Source organism: Sminthopsis crassicaudata, chromosome 3, assembly GCF_048593235.1.
Source record: "Sminthopsis crassicaudata isolate SCR6 chromosome 3, ASM4859323v1, whole genome shotgun sequence".
In the NCBI taxonomy this organism is placed as follows: domain Eukaryota; kingdom Metazoa; phylum Chordata; class Mammalia; order Dasyuromorphia; family Dasyuridae; genus Sminthopsis; species Sminthopsis crassicaudata.
In genome coordinates this window covers 400,807,351-400,826,563 of record NC_133619.1, presented here as the reverse complement: position 1 = coordinate 400,826,563, position 19,213 = coordinate 400,807,351, and the positions used below count along the sequence as shown (strand labels likewise).

At 39.7% G+C, this 19,213-nt stretch overlaps 1 protein-coding gene across 2 annotated transcripts in view; it reads right to left on the bottom strand.

The window, feature by feature from the left end:
* Window positions 1-19,213, bottom strand: part of UBASH3B (ubiquitin associated and SH3 domain containing B) — a 158,739-nt gene that overhangs the window by 137,794 nt on the left and 1,732 nt on the right. The gene's annotated exons all lie outside the window — the stretch shown is intronic.

Sequence of the window (19,213 nt, the reverse complement as noted above, 5' to 3'; positions counted from 1 at the left end):
GAAGTGATAACTTACTGGAGTGAACAGATTCAGAAGAGAAAATGTAAAAATTACTAATGATTGTTTCAAACTGGTATTATTCCAAAGGACTAGTTATCTGCCTAATGTAAAGTAGGGGAAAAGAGAAAAGTCCAACTTTCTATAATTTTTTAAATGAGAACATCAATTAAAGCAAGGTTTCTGAAGCTGGAGGTCCATGTGTTTGTTTTTAATATTTTCATAATTATTTTAATATAATTGGTTTCCTCTGTAATTTTATGCCTTTGATTTTATACATTTTAAAAACATTATTGAATAGACTTTATCAGACCGCCCCAAAGGGTGATGACACAAAAAAAGATTAAGAGCCCCTGTGGTAGAACCAGTCCAGAATGTTATCTAGAAGCCTGGAATCCCAAAGGTTTTTCCATCTTGCTTTGGGGAAATTACCTGTCAGAGGAGATATAAGATTTTCTCTGTAGTTAACTTCCCTCAGATGTTCCCTACATAATAGTACTACTAATAATAACAGCTGCCATTTATATAGTGCTTACTATGTGCTGTACTGTACTTGATCCTATAGGCACTAAAAAGTGGCCATGTTCACTCCTCAGAGCTCCAGTGCTTCCCACGACCCCTGGGCTCTGTCTTTGACCCCTTCCAGACCCAGAATTAATCAGGAGGGCAGGATCAAGTCTGGGCCCCTGAACATGTCTTTTCCCTTTCCACCTTCATGTGCCGTCTCTCTGTCCAGTGCCCAAACAAACCCAGACCATTTTGTTAGGAGCCTTTTGGGATCTGTCTCATTCATAGGTCCTTCAAGTTCACAGCCCATGCTGTCTCGCTCTAGAGTGGATGGCTGATCTCTCACTACTGGTTTCTTCCCGGCTTCTCCTCCTGGTTTTGTCCCATAAGTCTTAGTAGAACAACCTATGTGTGTACATGCATATATTTACATACATATGTGTGCATATACACACATATAGAAATGTGTACTGCCTATAAAGGGGCATGCTGCACACATGTATATCTATATGAGTGTATATGTGCATACACAAGGTATACATTGCACACAGATAAACACACATACTACACATGTATAGTGTACATGTATACTATACATATATACGTGTACACAGACATTAAAGCTGTATGTTGCAGCGTATATGTGTTCATATAGATAAACATACATTTTACACATGTGCATACGTGTGTGCAGAACCCAAAGCTGTATATTGTGCACATGTATGTATGTGTGTATGTTCATTCATATAAAGGTGTGCTGCAGTATATATCCACATACATGCATGTGCATGTGTGCATATACTCATGCATATGTGCATATATATTGTACATATCTCTCTATGTGTATATATACACCTTTATTTTATATCTCATACCTGACACACACGCACAAAATATTCCCTTCCCTTGTCCTATCTGAAATGATAAAGGCCCGGGTTCAAGTCTCATGTTTGGGCACTAGCTATTTCCTCTGCATCTCAGTTTCCTCATGCATATGGTGTGGTCAGATTTAATGACCTCTGAAGTCCCTCCAGCTCTAAATCTGTGGCTCTACGATCCAGGGGCTCTTCCCACTTTCCCCCGAGGCCTCCTGAAACAGCTTGCCAACTCTCCCTGTCTCATGGAAAACATAAAGCCATCACACCCACACCCATATCATGAGTGATCTCTGGTAAGAATAATGATGGGGGCCTCAAGTGTCCCCATGAGGTGAGAGTAAATAGTTTAGCTAGGCTTTTTCTCTCTCTTCTCTGGAAAGGGGAGATGGTGGGAAGCAGGAGCAGGAACACAGCACCAGAAGTGACTTTCCTCTCTGCCCCTCTCCCCCCTTACTCTCTGGCCCCACAGGACCCACTCAGGCTGCTTAACTCCTTGCATGGCTTAGACGGGATGGGAGTCACCTACTCTATTCCTTCCATGAGGTGAGGGATGGCCAGACCTTACCAACTGCCCTGACACTGCCTCCTAAAGTTCCCTAAGCCTTACCACCTGCCCTCCTTCCCATGCCTTGAAGATCCCTCCATCTGACTCAATTACCACAAGGACCCCTGGCCCTTGACATTTGCCCTCTGGCCTCTCCACTCTTAGGACCTGGGGGCTTTTCCATCTGTCCTGTAGATGAATTTATGTCTCTCTCCACACTGGAATGGGTCTGTGAAAGCAGAGATTGTCTAACTTTTCCTATTTGTATTCCCAGGATTTAGTGCAAGGACTTGGCACATGGCAAGCTACATATATATATATATATATTTTTTTTTTCATTCATTCATTCATTCATTTGAATGAAAATGATGTAAAAGCAAAAGATAGCAATTTTAAAAAGGGAGAGGAGCGCAGCTACTACATACAGTATGGCTACAATTGAGATAAAGCCATCAAACTAAGACAGGTGAAATAAGATTCAGTGGAAAGTCTGAAAGTAGGTTAAATTAATCAAAGCCCTGAAATGAGGGAGGACCAGCCCCAGGGATGGACAGAAGGTGAAGTGCCAGAGTGGGGGAGGAATGCAGAAACAATCTTGCCACAAGCTCAGGCATTTCCTATCAGCCTACATCCAGAGCCCAGTTTTGCAACTTAAGAGTTTCAAAGCCCAGCCTAGAATACTTCCGTAAAGAGAGAGCATTCGTTTTTATATGTTTATGTTTGGTGTGGGAGAAAATGGGTGGAAAGGAAAGAATAAGACCCTGCTCCCTCAAAGAACATACATCCCTAGTCTAACTGACATCCATTCTGTTCATTCATTTGAAATTACCAGAGAAGATGCCTGCTGTCTTCCTAGGGACAAAGACATTCCCTTAGCCTTGGATCTAATGCCTTCTTGTACTCTCAGAAGGTCAGGCAGAAACCTCAAGGGCAGTCAGATATCAGTACAACTACTTTTATAGTACAGCCCAGGCACCAGGAAAAAATAATCAAACCCTCATAGATTAAAAAAACAAAAACAAAGTTATCTGTCCTCTTTAGGAAGAAGTCAAGTAATTCCAAAAGACTCAAGATGAAAAAAAAAATGCTATCTCCCTCCAAAGAGAAAGAACTGCATGCAAATTAAAGTATAATTTTCTCTTTGTTTTTCTTGCTTTTTGTGTGATATGGAAATATGTTTTGCATGATTTTACCTATCTAATTTATATCACATTGTTTGTTTTCTCAGTGGGTGGAATAGGAACAAGAGAGAAAGAATTTGGAACTCAAAAAAATTTTAAAGAATGTTGAAAATAAATAATAAATGTTGGACAAATAAATAATAATACCAGGAAGAAGATCCAGTTAGACTTTGGAAAAGACAGTTTCTCCTCTTAAAAAAATGTATATTTACCAGTTTCACTTGACCCTTCTAGGCCTCAGTTACCTTTTCTGCCAAACAGAAACATTTTCCCACATGCCCATGAAGGGAGAGGGCTGGACTAGGTAGTCTTGACATCCCTTCTACTTCTAGGATCTAATCCAGGGGTTCTCAAACTACAGCCCCGCCGGCTAGATGCAGCCGCTGAGGACATTTATGCGGCTCACAGGGTTATGGCAAATGGTCTGAGAGGCAGAGACAGAGGGTGAGTTTTTGTTTTTACTAGAGTCCCGTCCTCCAGCAGTCTGAGGGACAGTGAACTGGCCCCCTATTTAAAAAATTTGAGGACCATTGGTTTAATCCAATCCAACAAGCATCTATCAAGTACTTATTTGCCATATGGAAGACATTATACTGGGCACGTGGGATAAAGAATACAGAAAAACTTAGTCCCTGTACTCAGGATTACATTCTACTACAGGAATAACATATGAACAGAAAAGCATATACACGAGCATTTAAAAGAAAGGGAACAAATTTTGCTTATTTCAAAAATATAGTACTTCCTTTACGTGAAACACTGTTCTAGGGCTAAGTGAGATACAAAGTAGAGATAAGGGAAGTTTCCAGTCTTCATGAACCTTAAAAACTAATTGGGGAAATAAGACACAAACTCTGATAACTATTGTACATAAAAACACGCAAGTTCCTTAGAGGATAAAGACATTTAATATATTGAGGAAAAACTACTGGAAACCACTAGTTAAAGTATGGTGCTGGCTACCATGGGCCAGTCAACAAATATTTAAAGCCTATTATGTGCCAGGAGCTATGCTAAACTCAGGAATGTGCACATAACTATGTACAAACAAGGTATATAAAAGATACATACATAACGGGGGTAATCACCAAGCATTACAATTTTTAACAAGGATCCTTCCTGATAGGAACATGGCTTATTATATTTAATGAGGCACTCAATGGTGGCTTTTCAAAAACTATACTAAATCTAGGTCCTTCATTCGCAGAGGTCTAATCTGAATTAACAGAGAAAGGGAAGATCCTAATGCCCCAATAGGACTTAAAATAATTTCTTATTGATGACTTTTGTTTTTATCACCTCCACTTCCAGTAGATCTCTTCCCCCTATAACAAAGTGATTCTTTTATAACGAAGAATTGTTTTTTAAAAAAGCAGGGTAAGAGTTAAGCAAAACTAAACAATATATCTATCAAGTCCAACAGATATGTGTTTTATATTCATAATCCTCAGCTTCTGAAAAGAAGGGAGAGGAGGTGCATTCTCATCTTGTTTAGGGATAATCTTGTTCATTCTCATTACACAGTATTACTTTTGAATTGCCTTTGTCGTTTCCATTTAAATCTTAGTAATCATTACAAACAGTGTTTTCCTCAGAAGGAAGTTTCTGATTTTTCCCTTCCCTATCCTCATTTTATAAACTTTCTTGCAGGTCTCATACCACCAATAAGTATTGAAATTTACCCTTTAAACAAGAAAAATACAACCACCTTTATGAGCCAAAGTAAGGGTTCTTTTTTGTATCATGGACTCCTTTGGCAATCTGGTAAAGTCTGTGGACCATTTACCAGAATTGTTTTTTAAATGCATAAAATGCCCCAAAGGAGAAATGCAAAAACGTGCTAACAAAAGTGGAGCTTTGGTCATATCTTTTGCAATTCATGAAACCCAAAGCATTTCACAAAACCCACTTGAACACATAGTGACTCACTCACATCTCCACTCTGTGATGCCCCAAAAGAAGTGTTCCCTTTGGTGACAACAGCTACATGATCCTGGTCAAGATCTGGAAGTACTAATCAAATCACTACATCTGTCTGGGCCTCTACCTCCTCATCTGAAAAATGGCTATCTGCTTCACAAGGCTTTTTGAGACTCCCATGAACTATATATAACTATATGGTGACTTAATAATCATAAAGTGCTCCATATGCAAGTTACAACTAGCTAGCATCATGTTCAGAAATGAAATATCCCCACACATCTCTGAATCTATCAATCAGTCTATACAGCACTTCTCATACAATGGGACTGGTCAGGAACAACCAACATTTCTGGTATAGAAAGCAATAAACTTTCTATGTTCAAACATTGACTGCACCATGTTATATGTGTGTGACTATGGACAAATCACTTAACTTCTATTGAACTCAATAACCTTATATGTAAAAATGAAGGATAAGACTCTCAATATCTTCAAAGGTCCTTTCCAGCTGGAAATTTTAATTCTGAAATCCCAAGAGATCATAAATAGAAGAGCCCAGAAGCACTGAAATCTGCTCTAGAGGGGCTTAAATGATTGAGATTAAAGTTTGTGGATAAGAAAAAACCATAGGTCACCTCCAACAACATTTTCTCCATCTCTCTGTCTGTCTCTCTCTCCCCATCCCCATTTCCATTATCTGTTACCCTTCAATATCAATCCTTTAGTTCAGGGCCTCTCAACCTGGGATTCAGAGATAGATTGCAGAGGTGAATTGGAATAGAAAAAATACATATAATAATTACATTCTTTTGAAATCCTATGCATTTTATTTTGTGCATTTAAAAACAAAATGGTCCACAGGCTTCACCAGACTGCCAATGGCGTATGTGATACAAAAAAGAACTTTGGCCCATGTAATTTTTAATTTACAGCAGTGAAGGGCAAATCTTGATGATTATTAACATAATAGAGAAAAGAAGGAATAAAGAAAAATATTCTAGAATACTATAGTTATTATTTTTATAGTATTTTATGGCTTACTTAATAATACTTTATTTATGATCCTTTACAATGCTCCTGGGAGGTCAGCAGCATACATAGTATCCCATTTTATAAATAGGAAAACTGAAGTTCAGAGAGAGAAGGCCATTCCTCTAGAAACTGTATCCCGGTCTTCTTTGCACTCTCCTTCTCAAGCTTCAACAGCCACTTCCTCCAAACTGCAGGCTTGCCCTCCCCCAAGCCCTAGCCTCTCCCCTGGCCACAGGCCAGCCCAGATGGACATGAGTCTACAGAAAGCTTGTGCTGCTGATCCCAACAACCAAAGAAAGTCACCCCCCCCCCCAACGTGATGTAAGAGAAGTTACTCAATCCTTGGCTAAATGCCAACTGACAGGCCTGCGGCTCTCATAGCTCCTAGAAGGGGTCCCCTGATTTCTGCTGCCAAAGAGCTACCTAATTTCTCTTGGAGTCTCAAGATCCCAGACAGAAGGAATGAGTTATTTCAAGTTACAATGGGTGCTGAAAGTATACCAGAGAGGGATAAAACAACCTCACCCAGGCAATAGGCAACTGCTGACTTTGCTCTGTTTTGGGGAACAAAGTATTATTATAATAGGATTTTAGCTTTAGAGCTGAAAGGCCTTCAAAGGTCACAGAATCCAACCCTTTCATTTGACAACTGAGGATAGGGAAGGCCCAAAGTTAAGTTCTTTGTACAAATTCACACAGGGATTAAGTGGCAGACCCTGAAATCCAACAGCATCCTTTGACTATAAATCCAGTGCCTCTTTCACTACACTGCACTGTCAGTCTTTAAACATTTATCAGAGACTTACTAATGTACCAGGCATCATACTAACCACCAAGCATCCAAGGAAAGGTCAAAAAAATCCCTGATCTCGAGAAGCCCACAATCTAAGATGGGAGACAATTAGCAAACAACTAGGTACAAACAAGCTCTGTGCAGGACAAACTGGAAATAATCACAAGAGGAAAGGTTCCAGAATTAAAGAGGGTTTGGAATGGCTTCCTATAGAAGGTAGGGTTTTATTTGGGACTTGAAAGAAGCCAGAAAGGCAGAGATGAGGATGGAGAGAATCCAAGAATAGGAGCCAGCCAACGAAAATGTATTGCTGTCAGTGACATTATTAATAATAACAAAGGATAAAAGCTCACAATTAAAGCTGTAGTTTTATGGAGACGTGGGATGGGGTGCTGATGCTATGTGATGATAGGGGAGTTGGGGACATAAAGAAGAGAAGGCTAAACATGGAGTCTGGAAACCTGGGTTCAAATACTCACTGTGGCATAATGCCGGATAACTGTGGGCAAATCACTTACGCTTCACATAACTAGAGTAACAACATAAAGTTCTTCAACAGATTCAAAGCACTACTAAATCTGAGTTGCAGTTATGATTATTGACTACTGAAGAAAGAGAGTTTGCTGTCATTGCTCCAAAGAAACAAAAAGCTAGAAGACAAAAAGAGCCTCCTTTCACCTCTGGTCTCCTGTTAGGGAAATTATCCTACCTCCAACGGTAAACCTTACAGTAGTGATAGAGGTACCACCCCCATTTTCCAAATGGAGATGTAGTCACTGAAGTGAGTACAGTGACTTGGCAGAGCCACACAATTAGCTTTAGTGCCAGAGCTGAGACCTCAAGCTGGACCAGACTCCCTGCCCTCTGCTTTTATTAGAGCATGTTGCCCCCAATCTAGGACGGGACAAGGGGCTCAGGAGCACCCAGCTCCGTCTTTTATCCCCAAGACATGCACTTGGGTGCTGTCCTGTTCCTCCTGCCCCAAATCCCAAAACTCCATATAGCTGTCCTAGCCCCCCAGTCCCCCTGGAACCCTGCCCTGGCTCAGCAGATTGACCTAGAGAGAAGAGGGACAGAACAGCAGAGCTAAGAGTCAGGTAGATCCTAAAAGCTTTATGGGGTGTCAGTGGCAGAAGCCCTCTCTCTACTTATTCAGACCTTGGGTTCATGGAAATAATACCTGCTCCTAGGTAAAGTTTGAAGATCTAGATACTAGGGTTTTCTAGCTCCTTCTTAGCCCCCTCCCTGGTTCAGGACTAAAGTCTCACTCAGCAAACAGAGCTTGTAGCCAGGACCCCATTCAGGGCACCCAAATCTTCTGCAAAGAATAGCAGAAAGGATGCTGAATTCGGCACAAGGAGAACTCTAAATTCCAGCTATGGCATTTGCAAGCTGAGGCTTGGTTTAACTGTAAAATGGAGATATGCTTCTATTGTCTCATCCATGAGGTTTTTGGGCAACACATACACACCTACAATGCTTCAAAAACCTTGAAGCTCTGTGGAAATATGAACTACATTACAAATGCATTTAGGAACCAAGTTGAAAGAAATTCAAATCTAATTTTCCCAAATGTAAGTAGGAAGCAATACTACTTTCTAAGCTGTTCTGAAGCTTCTTTACATGGTTTGGAGGCTGCAAGGGGAGGGAAGGAAACAAGCATTTGTTGAACTCCTACTATATATGTCTGCTGGCCGGAGTCAGAAAGTCTCATCTGAGAGTTCTAATCTGACCTTAGACTCGACCTAGCTGTAGCACCCTGGGCAAGTCCCTTAATTCTGTTTGCCTCAGTTTCCTGGAAATGAGCTGGAAAAGGAAATGGTAAACCAGGTCAGTATTTTTGCCAAGAAAACCCCAAGCATGGTCACAAAGAGTTGGACACAACTGAACAACTATGTGCCAGGCATTATATTACAGACTTTAAGGAACCTGTGCAAGGTTCCAAAAGAGACTACTGGAAAGAATACTTCTCCAAAAGGCTGAGCAGAGAAACAGCCATTACTTGATAAAATGCCTCTATTACAAGCCCTCCATGACACTCACTCGGGGGCTAAGTTGTCATCCCCATGATGCAGGTAGGAAAAATGACAGGCAGGGAGGGTGGGCAACTTGTGCAAAGTTACCCAGCAGGTCAGTAGCAAAAGTGGACTAAAAAGCTTACTGTACAATGATCCACATTCCCAGCAGATCCCAAATCTTCAGCTACCCTTACATAAAACAGATCCTAAATAAGTGTTTAGGGAAGGGGTTTGGATCTAAGAAATTTATGATAAAACAAAATGAATTGCTTTCTTCCAGGATACTAGAAGGCACTTAAACCTAGATGGGCTGGAACCAACTTGAACTAATTTTAAATTTTCAATGTGAGCCTTTAAAATGTAAATGGGCAAAGTCTACATATTAGAGCTTGATTTACTGTGTTGCAAATTGTTTAGACTTAAGAAAGTGATGGAAAAAATTTAGTATTGCAGATTAAATTTTAAAGTGTGCTATGTGTACTTTCCCCCCACGAGAGAGCTGGTCGTTAAAAATTTACCAGCATATCCCTGAATCTACTAGATCCTCTAAGAACGCCTTTGTATCATGGTGGCAAGCCTGGTGAAGCCTGTGGACCTCTTCTCAAAATAATGTTTCATTGACTATATTTATAATCAAAGGAAATGCTAATTTGCAATTAGATTCATAAAAATAAAGATATAGTTTTCTTTTTATCCTATATAATAGTGCCCATGAAATCTAGCCACAATCTTGAGATCCCAAAAATCTCTGCTCAGATCTGACTTTCTCATTTTTGCAAATAAGGAAACTAGAATTAGGTGATCTGCCTAAGAAAATACAGCTAGTTAGTAGCAGAGCCAGGAAGAGAAGAACCAGATCTCTTGACTCCTGGTCTACTGCTCTTTCCCTTCATCACAGTAAGGAAATACAAGAACAGCATTTATCTGACACAAAGGGGACTGCAGCAAGGCAAGGACAGGCCCTTTGGGAGTACAGGAAAAGCAGGAAGGAAGAAGAGCATAGGCTGGGTAATCTATACCCATTTCTTTGAGGGATCCAAGTTACAAGGTCTCTTCCAAGAGCTTCACTCTCCTGTGATCTTTCTTGGGTCATCTGGGGATAACTCTGCCCTTTGTCCAGAAAAGGGTAATTGTATCCATTTTAGAAAGTAGGAAAAGAAAGAAAAATGCTTTGTGATCTCAAATGCACAGTTATTATTACCCAGGATAATTCTACAGTTGGGAGAAAAAAAAAAAAAAACCAAACCTAGTCTACATACTTCACAAAAACTGGCAAAGTTGTTGGTGTTTAAAAAAATTAAACATATACATGTGTGGGTATATGCATGTATACACACATACATACACACACATATCTATTTGCATAGTAAAACTGCCTAGTAGTTAGAAAATTAGATTGGGTGGGGGTAGGAGTGTGGTGGAGCAAGTTCAATTGTTCAATTTTCAATATGAACATTTACATCTCAAAATTTATCATTTTAGGCTCAAAATGATGGAGAAAATAATGCAATTAAATGTATATCCTTGATACAATTATTTTTTCACATTTCCCAATACACCCCTGATTTGGGGTGAAAATGAGGAAGGGAAATCAAGAAATCCAGATTCAAATTCTACCTATACAGCAGCCGGCTGTGTGACCTTGGCTGCTATAGTAAGTCCTTCAGGCAATTCAATTCCATAAATATGTATTAATCAACCAATTATATACTAGGCGCTGTGCCAAGTGGGCTGGGGGGGGGGAGGAGGGGGAAAAGGAGGGAAGGGGGAAGAAGAGTGGAGGCAAAGACAATCCTTAATTTCAAGAAATTTAACAATCTAATGATGAAACCTATCACCTCCTATTTTCAATTTAACCAGTATTTATTGAAAGTCTGCTCATTTTCAAGGCTCTAAATGGAGAAAATAAAATCCCTGAGAAGTTTTTAATCTTAATAGAGACCACACATGTATAATAACTTTCTCAAATGCTTATATCCTTTGACACATCAGAGACCAGTGACCAGATAACAGACAAATGACCCAGTTTAAGAAAACAAGGAGCACAATGGTCCTGAAGAGTCAGAGAAGGCCTCATGTAAAAAGCAGGGAGACGTTAAGTTCCATGAGGGCAGGAATTTTATCTTAAGTATTTTCATGTCCCTTGGTGGCTGGCACAGGTTCTATCTATATGTAATAGAGACAATGCTTGTTGAACTTGATTCCTGGGGGCCCTCGAAGCAGATGGGCAAAGTAACTTGTCTAAAATAGAGGGCCCCCAGGGCAGGGCATTCCATGCCGTAACATATGGACAAAACTCTGCTGGTTGGTTGTTGTCCTTCCTTCTTATTCTCAAACAGGACAAAATGACATTATTGTTAAATGTTGAGTTACACCAAAAAATCAGAAGACCTGGAATCAAATCCTTTTTCCAAGGTTTATTATCTGGTGATTTTGAAAAAATAACTTAAATTCCATAAGCCTTAGTTTCTTCATCTATAAAATCAGGAGGTTGGAGCAGATCTCAGATTCCTAAACTGAAGTTTGTGACCCCATATGGGGTCTTGTACCTGAATGTGGAAGTCCCAAAATTATGATTTATTATCAGTAAATTTTTTTATTTTTATATCTCTCTACCAGGGTCATGTAAAAATTTCTCAGGCAAAAAGGAGTAGTGAGTTGAAAAAGTTTGAGAAGCCCTGGACTAGATGATCTATAAAAACCCTTCCAGCATCTATATTTAGGGTCCTATAAGATAATAGATACTTTGTACTTAAAAGAGGTAATCCTACATTTAGTTCCAAGATATGGTTAAATAAAAATTTTTAAACCACCCATGAAAACAGTCATAATAGATCTTTTCCCCACTCTCACCCCCTAATAAGAATTTCCTCCACAAAATAAAAGAATAAACACTGAGAAAACGGATGCAGCCAGTAAATATTTTTTTTAAAGCAGAGTGACTCTAAACAAAGTAGATCTACCTGCTTTAAGGCTATGTGTTTTGTCCAACAGACTCCAAATGGAATCTGAGAAATGCAGCCAGTATTCGATGCTTGATTTCCTTTTGGCTTACTCCAGAGTCCCCCTTGGATCACTCCACTGCCCACCCCACAAAGCAATAATGCCCATTCCTAGTTTTGAAAGAGAAAAATGTTTGCACTTTGGCAGCAAGGGCAGTAGGATACATTTGGAAACATGAAAACAGAGGAAGAGGAAACATTTCAAATAATCACAGAGCAACAGATACCCCCACACAAAAGAGGGAGTCCCTCCTCCCAAGAACAATTATTTCCCCCAGGTCTCTGGGCTCAGGACTCCGATCTCACCCCTCCCCTCATTTAACCCACACTATTTGCATTATGGAGGAAACTGGCATTCTGCAGCCAATTTGAAAATTATACCCATGCATAATGGCTAAATGACTCCTTACTCTGTAATTACCTCATATCTCTCCTTTATTTACTTTCCAGAAAATCAACAGTCAAGAGGTTTCTCTGAAGGGGAAAGAATGGGGTTGCCAATAAACATCGGAAGAAAATCAGCTTATAACTGTTCACAAACAGCTAAAATCCATAAAGTCTCCTCATAGTATGGCCTATCTAGCTCCCCAGAGAGATGTCATGGATAGAGGTTTGAGGAGGTCATAAGAAAGTCTGGCATACCCTTAACATCCTTTCCCCATCATGGAGGGGCAATGGCAGGGTCTGGAACAGTCAGTCCAGCTGAGAGATTTACTCAATTCATGCCCCAAGCTGCTAACGTGACCCTATGCGGCAGACTAAGTATATCTTTTGGCCACTTGGGATTCTACCACATTTGGGAGGCAGCCCCTGGACCCTGGACAAATCTCTGAACCTGCCAGCCGAGGGTTCTTCATCTGTAAAATCAGGATAATAACAGCATCTATCTCATAGGGTTGTTATGAAAATCAAATCAGGTATTATATGTAAAATATTTTACAAACCTTAAAGTGGTATAAAAATGTCAGCTGCTGCTACATCAATGGGACTTCTTCATATCTCAAGAGAAAAACATGTGCTGAGCCAGCAATGGAATGGAAAGGCCACTGGGATAGGACGGTTTCTACCAAGGAGGCTGGATACATACCCTAGATCTAAGGCAGGGCTTCCAGGGACCCAGGCAATTGCTCTATCTTCCCCTCAGAGAAAAAGGACAAAATATACAAGATCCTCATAAGGCAAAGGTCCAATTGCTCCTTCCTCTTACACTTGAGAAGACAAAGAATCAACTCTTTTAAAGGGGCTTACGGGGCCTGGATTCAGCATAAGATTTTTCTCAGGTCTCTCTCTGTCCTATTTGAGGCTGTGCCCATAACAGGGCCAATAAGGTCTATTCTTCAGGACATATTTTCTCCCTCCAGTGCTCAAGTCTAACTCTACTGGAGTCTAATCAGAAGGAGACAACCATATGGTACCCCTTCAAATTCCCAACCAAGGCTATTTATTACCATCAGCAAAAGAATGAGTGCATTGGCTTAGCTTTGCTGTTGTTTACCCACAGGCCTGAGTTTCTGAAAGGGTTGCAAGCCTGTCCTACATTCCAAAGTGCCTTCTAAAGAGAGAAAAAAGACCCAGGAATTTGGTCTTAAGCCCTGAAAAAAACAAATTGCCCATCTTAAAGAGAAACCAAAATACCTGTGTTCAATCCCCACCCTTCTCTGAGCACAAACATGTGAAGAAGTATTGAAGCAAAAGCGTTGAGGCGGCTTCTTCATGTATTCCATAGAAAGAATCACCAACTAATAAAACAAAAAACTAATAAAAAGGTCTATCTCGAAGTAAGGGGGAAAAGTATCTGGAAAAACCCTCATGATGCTCACACTATTAAGACTAAGGGTGAAGGACAGCTAGGTGGCACAGTGCATAGAGCACCAATCCTGGAATTAGGAGTTCAAATCCAGTCTCAGACACTTGACACTAGCTGTGTGACTCTGGTCAAGTCGCTTAACTCCAATTGCCTTGGGAGGGAAAATATTAGGGATTGGAGCAGCCAAAGAACCTGATGATCAAAGGCATAAGGTTTTAAAGTTTGTAAAGTATTTTACATAATCTGTGTTGCTCTTCAAAACCATTCTGTGGACTAAATACTCACTATAGTCATAATATTATACAAACAAGGAAATTGCCTAAAGTTTCCATAACCTGGTACTAACCTTCAAAGTCATCTAGTCCAACCAAAATCTGTCTCCTTACACTGGGTAACTTTCCCCCAAGCTTCTGTTTTCTGCCTTCCTTAGACAGGCCTCCCACCTGCCACTCTGATATGGTAGAAATTCATCATGTCACCTTCCTGTCATGTCATGGACATAGCATGTCCTCACTTTTTACCTATTGAACATCACCTCCATTCTTGGAAGTGGCATGTCCCCATTGTCCTGTGATTTCCCAAACTCTCTACAGGGCCATCTTCAGTCATCTTGATCTCGATCTGGCCCCTAGACCCACTCTCTGGAGGAGAAAATGAAGCTGATGACTTTGCACAGCTTTCCCTCACCTAACAACAACCTTTGTCTTTCACTGTCCACTTTTTGGGGGGGCAAAGAATTATAAGCAAAGTAGATATCCACCAATTTGAGACCAACTAAACAAATCATAGTACATGAGTATTATTGTGCTGTAAGAACTGATGAATATGATGAACACCTAGAAGTGTAGGAAGACTTACATGAACTGATGCAAAGTGAAGAAAGCAGGATCATGAAACACACAATGGTTATAACAATGTAAATGGAAAAAACAATAAAATGATTGTGAGTAAATGTCGTGAAACTATGACCAAGATTTATCCTTCTCATAAGAAGGTATCTCCTCCACTTCTTGCAGAGGTATGAGGCTGTGGGTGCAGAAGATTGTATCTGACATCAAACTTTTTCAATGTATTGGTCAATTTTGCTGAAATGCATTTCTTCCTCTTTTTTTTTTTCCTTCTTTGCAATAAGGGGAGAAAGAAAATGTAGGTGGGGAAAGATATCAATAAAAATATTTTAACAACAAAAGGAAAATGTAAATTTCTTATGGGGAGTGGGTGTTTTTATTTTGCTTTGCTTTGCTTTTTGTATTTATATTCCCGGGACAATAATAAACTATTCATTCTTTCATTTAGTCCAATCCCATCATTTTACAAATGAAGAAACTAAGATTTCAGAGAAATGAAATAATTTGCTCATGGTCACACAGTTACTATTAGAGACATAATATGACCTTGGGTTTTTCCTAATTCCAGGTCAATCAACTATATCAGAAGAGTCAAAGCCCCTATAATAGTCTAAATAAGATTAAAATATAACTAGGAAATGTTTGGTAAAAATAATGATAATACAACATAAATAATGCTTATTTGTGATTTTATGCATCAATATGCCACCAGTAGAGATCCATTTCTATTTGAGTTTGATACACTGCATTACCCCATGCCACCTCAATGTCAAGAGCTACTGTCATCATGGTGGCAATGCTAGTAAGTCTTGGACCAAGCAGGAAATATCTTAGGTTATAAAATGTATAGCTGCAAGGACCCATTTCATTCAATCCCCACAATTAATAAAGGAAGAGTCCCAGTGTCCTTATGCAACATCAAGCAAGTAGCAGAGCCAGGATTAGAATCTAGATTGTATGACTTCATTTTCAAATCACTCACCAAAGTATCATATGTTGCTGTTATTTTTCCCATATAGTGGGTCTTCTGGGTTAGAATGCTATTTTTTAAATTTGTTTTTAGTAGTTATTGACTCTCAGTGATCCCACCTAGGGTTTTCTTGGTAAAGATAATGGAGTAGTTTATCATTTCCCTCTCCAGTTCATTTTGTGATCGAGGAAACTGAGTCAAACAGGGTTACGTGACTTGTCTAGGATCACACTGCTAGGAAGTGTCTGAAGCCATATTTGAACTCAGGTCTTCCTGATTCTAGAATGAGCACTCTAATCACCTCAGAAATTCAAAGAATATCAGAACTAGAAGGAGCCTCAGAGATTATTTAGTTCATCAAAATACTGTTTTAGAGTCTTGGGATACTTTTATTACAAATGCTCCATCCCTAAAATTAGCTGCATTACAATACAGTTGAAAATGAGGTGATTTCAGGGAATCCAAGAAGAACCAATAGGATATCCTACAGGGCTATCTGGGTAAATAATCACATTCAACAATGCAAACCTGCATGTCACAGCTGTTAAAATGTCAAGAACATGAATTTTGTGCCCCTGGGTTATGTGCAGGATGAATGTTACAAATGGTAGTTGTAGTAGAGATTTCTCATTAAAAATGTTATGAGTATATATGGCATGGGCTCAGAACTACGGAAATAAATTCAGTGCTTATTATTAACAACATTAATATTACTAGGTATGTATTGTGCAACTGAATATGACAATTCCTGGGAACTGAAAGAAACCCTTTTTTCAACTTCTTTTCCTGGTATCCAGTTGGTTTTATCATTATGCAATGAGGCATATCAAATGCAGCCTCCTGCCCACAGGAAAGCAACAGAAGGCTTGTACAAACTCACTCTCTCTCCTTTTGTTACAGTCCAGCAGTGACTGCATTGAGCTTTCTCCCATCCCAACTAGAATGGAAAAATAAGGAGTGTTCTCTGAAATTAGACTTTACAAACACCTCTTGTCTCACACACTGTCTTCTGATCTTGTATATTTCCTTATAATAATAATAATAGTTTTTACTAATAAAATTACTAATTGTTGATAGTTTGCAAAATCCTTTCACGAATGTGATCTCATTTGATATTCATAATCTAGTGGGACAGCAGGGCTCTGTCATACCCTTCTATAGGAGAAGTTATACCCTGACTAAAAAGAAAGACAATTGGTGTTGGAGTTGGAAGATATGGCTTCAAACTCTACTTTTGCTACTTGCTACCTATGTGACTTTGGATATTTGTGGCCTTGGAAAGTAAGTCCCTTTCCTTCCTATGGATCTCAATGTTTGAGAAGCCTGAACTAGGTGGAGATGATGTCTAAGGGCTCCATCCAGCTCTAAATCCTATAATCCTCAATCTTGATTGAGGTCACAGTCAGCTTCTGATAAAACACAGGTCTCTTAATTCTAAGCCCCAGGTTTTCCTCATTAGACCATACTCAATCATTAATAAACAATTAAGTAAACAAAAATAAGCCATTTGCTGTTTACAGAGAGCTTCCCAAGTATCTCTGTATCTCAAAACAGCCTTGAAGTTGAAGTCAGAGTTAGGAATCCCACATAAAACACAGTCAAGGATGAGCCAAACATTCATCGTCATAGAAAATAGGTCCCCATGGGCAGCTAGGTGGTGCAGTGGGTAGAGCACCAGCCTTGAATTCAGGAGGACCCTAGTTCAAATCTGGTCTCAGACACTTAACACTTCCTAGCTGTGTGACCCTGGGCAAGTCACTTAACCCCAGCCTTAAAAAAAAAAAAAAAAGAAAGAAAGAAAATAGGTCCCCTAGGAGAAAGAAGGGCACTACCTGGCTGTCCTCTGCAAGTTCTAAAATCAAGATTCTTATTATCAAGACCAGGCCAGCTTCTATCAGCTATGGTCTATGATTGGATCTAAGATTAGTAAATTATCAGACATCCTTTCCTGGTCATTTTCACAGAAGCTACAAACTAATATTCCTAATTAAAGTTTGTATCTTGTTTTTTTCTTCCCTGTTATGGCTCTTTCCTCTTGAGGAAAGAGAGAACGCAGAAGACAAAAATGGAAGAAAGCAGATAAGGGGATGCAATTGTGGCCCCTCAAAACTACCTACTATTTTGGCATTATGAGAACTTGTCCAGCTAGCTTCATAAAAGCTGTCAAACTATATTTCCTAACATTTCCTCTTCCCCTCAGCCACTCCCCAGACACCCATATAAGAAGTTCTTCCCCATATAGTCCAGAGAAGTAGTCAGCTGGAAATTAAATACCTCCTAGGACCTTCCTCTCTAGGACCCATATCCCTCTGCTTTATTCTGGCCAAACATTTCACTAATTATTCTTCCCTCTCAGTGAGAGTTAACCCAGATGAAAGGCTGTGGTTAACTGTGGTTAAATGACTACTGCAAGAGCACATAGTTAGAAGGAGATTCAGGCCTTCTACTTCTCTGTCCTGGCCACCACCCTTTTACTGTTTTCTCAGCATTTCCCTGGCATCTGAAAACTCCCAGAGCCCCACAAGCAGGACCTGGTATGGCTCAGCACATTCACAACCTCAAAAGGGGAAAGAGGGAAGGGCTCCCAGTCCCTACTTCTCTTAATAAGAAACCTATTCAAATAATCAAAGTTCAAGCACACGGCCTTCCTTTGGGATAACAGAAAGCTACAAAAAGGAAATTAACATGTGTAATAAGTTGCCATCACTACCTAATTATTCTATTAGGTGTTTTTGCTTAACATTTTTTTTTAATGTAAAGGAACTGGGGTGAGGAGGTCTTAATTGCTAAGAAGTAACTGACATACAAAATAAAATGTTACTTTTTATTATTAAAAAAACTTTTCACAGTCTAGATTATAAACTTTGAGATCATAAATTATTACACAGTGAAGTCTAAAAGCCAGTGTATAATGGGTACGTATTATGTGTTTTATCTTTTCTGGGGATATTTCACTCATTCCTTGAGGCAGCCTGATATTTTATATCTCCATCTTTCAGAGACTTTAGGTCCTTCTTCCTGCCTTGAATTTTTATGGTAGTCCTCCCCTCCTCCCTCTTCCTCTTCAGTCTACTTCTCTTCTTCCTGAATACTGTCCTAGGGATGGGATGCTTGAGCTGTCTTCTCTTCCTAAATTCAAAAGCAGCCATCCATCTTTCCTCCTCATCACTTTACCCCTATAGGCCATCAGGTTAGATAAAGGCTTATGGGAATCCACACTCCTTGGGGGCTTGCTTACTCCCCCTGACACTCTATTTTCCCCATGTCTGGGGGTGGAGAGAGATCAACAAAACTGACCATAAAATTACAGTGATAAGTAAGACTCCAAATATGGCATTGCTCCAGTAACATTTCTCTCCATTTATATCTTTGCTAGAAGCACGGATGTTAACGCTATGCTCAGTACTGGCTATAGCCTGCGTTTTGGGAAGCTCAGATGCCAGAATGGTGCCTAGATTTTTAAGGCGGTGTGACAGGACTGTATTCTTCAATTTTCCCGGAGTCCTTGTTTAATCCAATATCAGTAGATACTATCCATCATATCTACTGTACACACAAATCCACTTCTCATGTTTTCATTCAGAAAAGAGAGTAAGATCCACCAATAAATTGGACTGGGGACTCTTTTCACTACTTGTTCCCATAACCCAGAGTACTTCAACCTCAGGCTCATTTTGAAAATTGGCCAAATTAAAAACGATAAATAGGAAAAG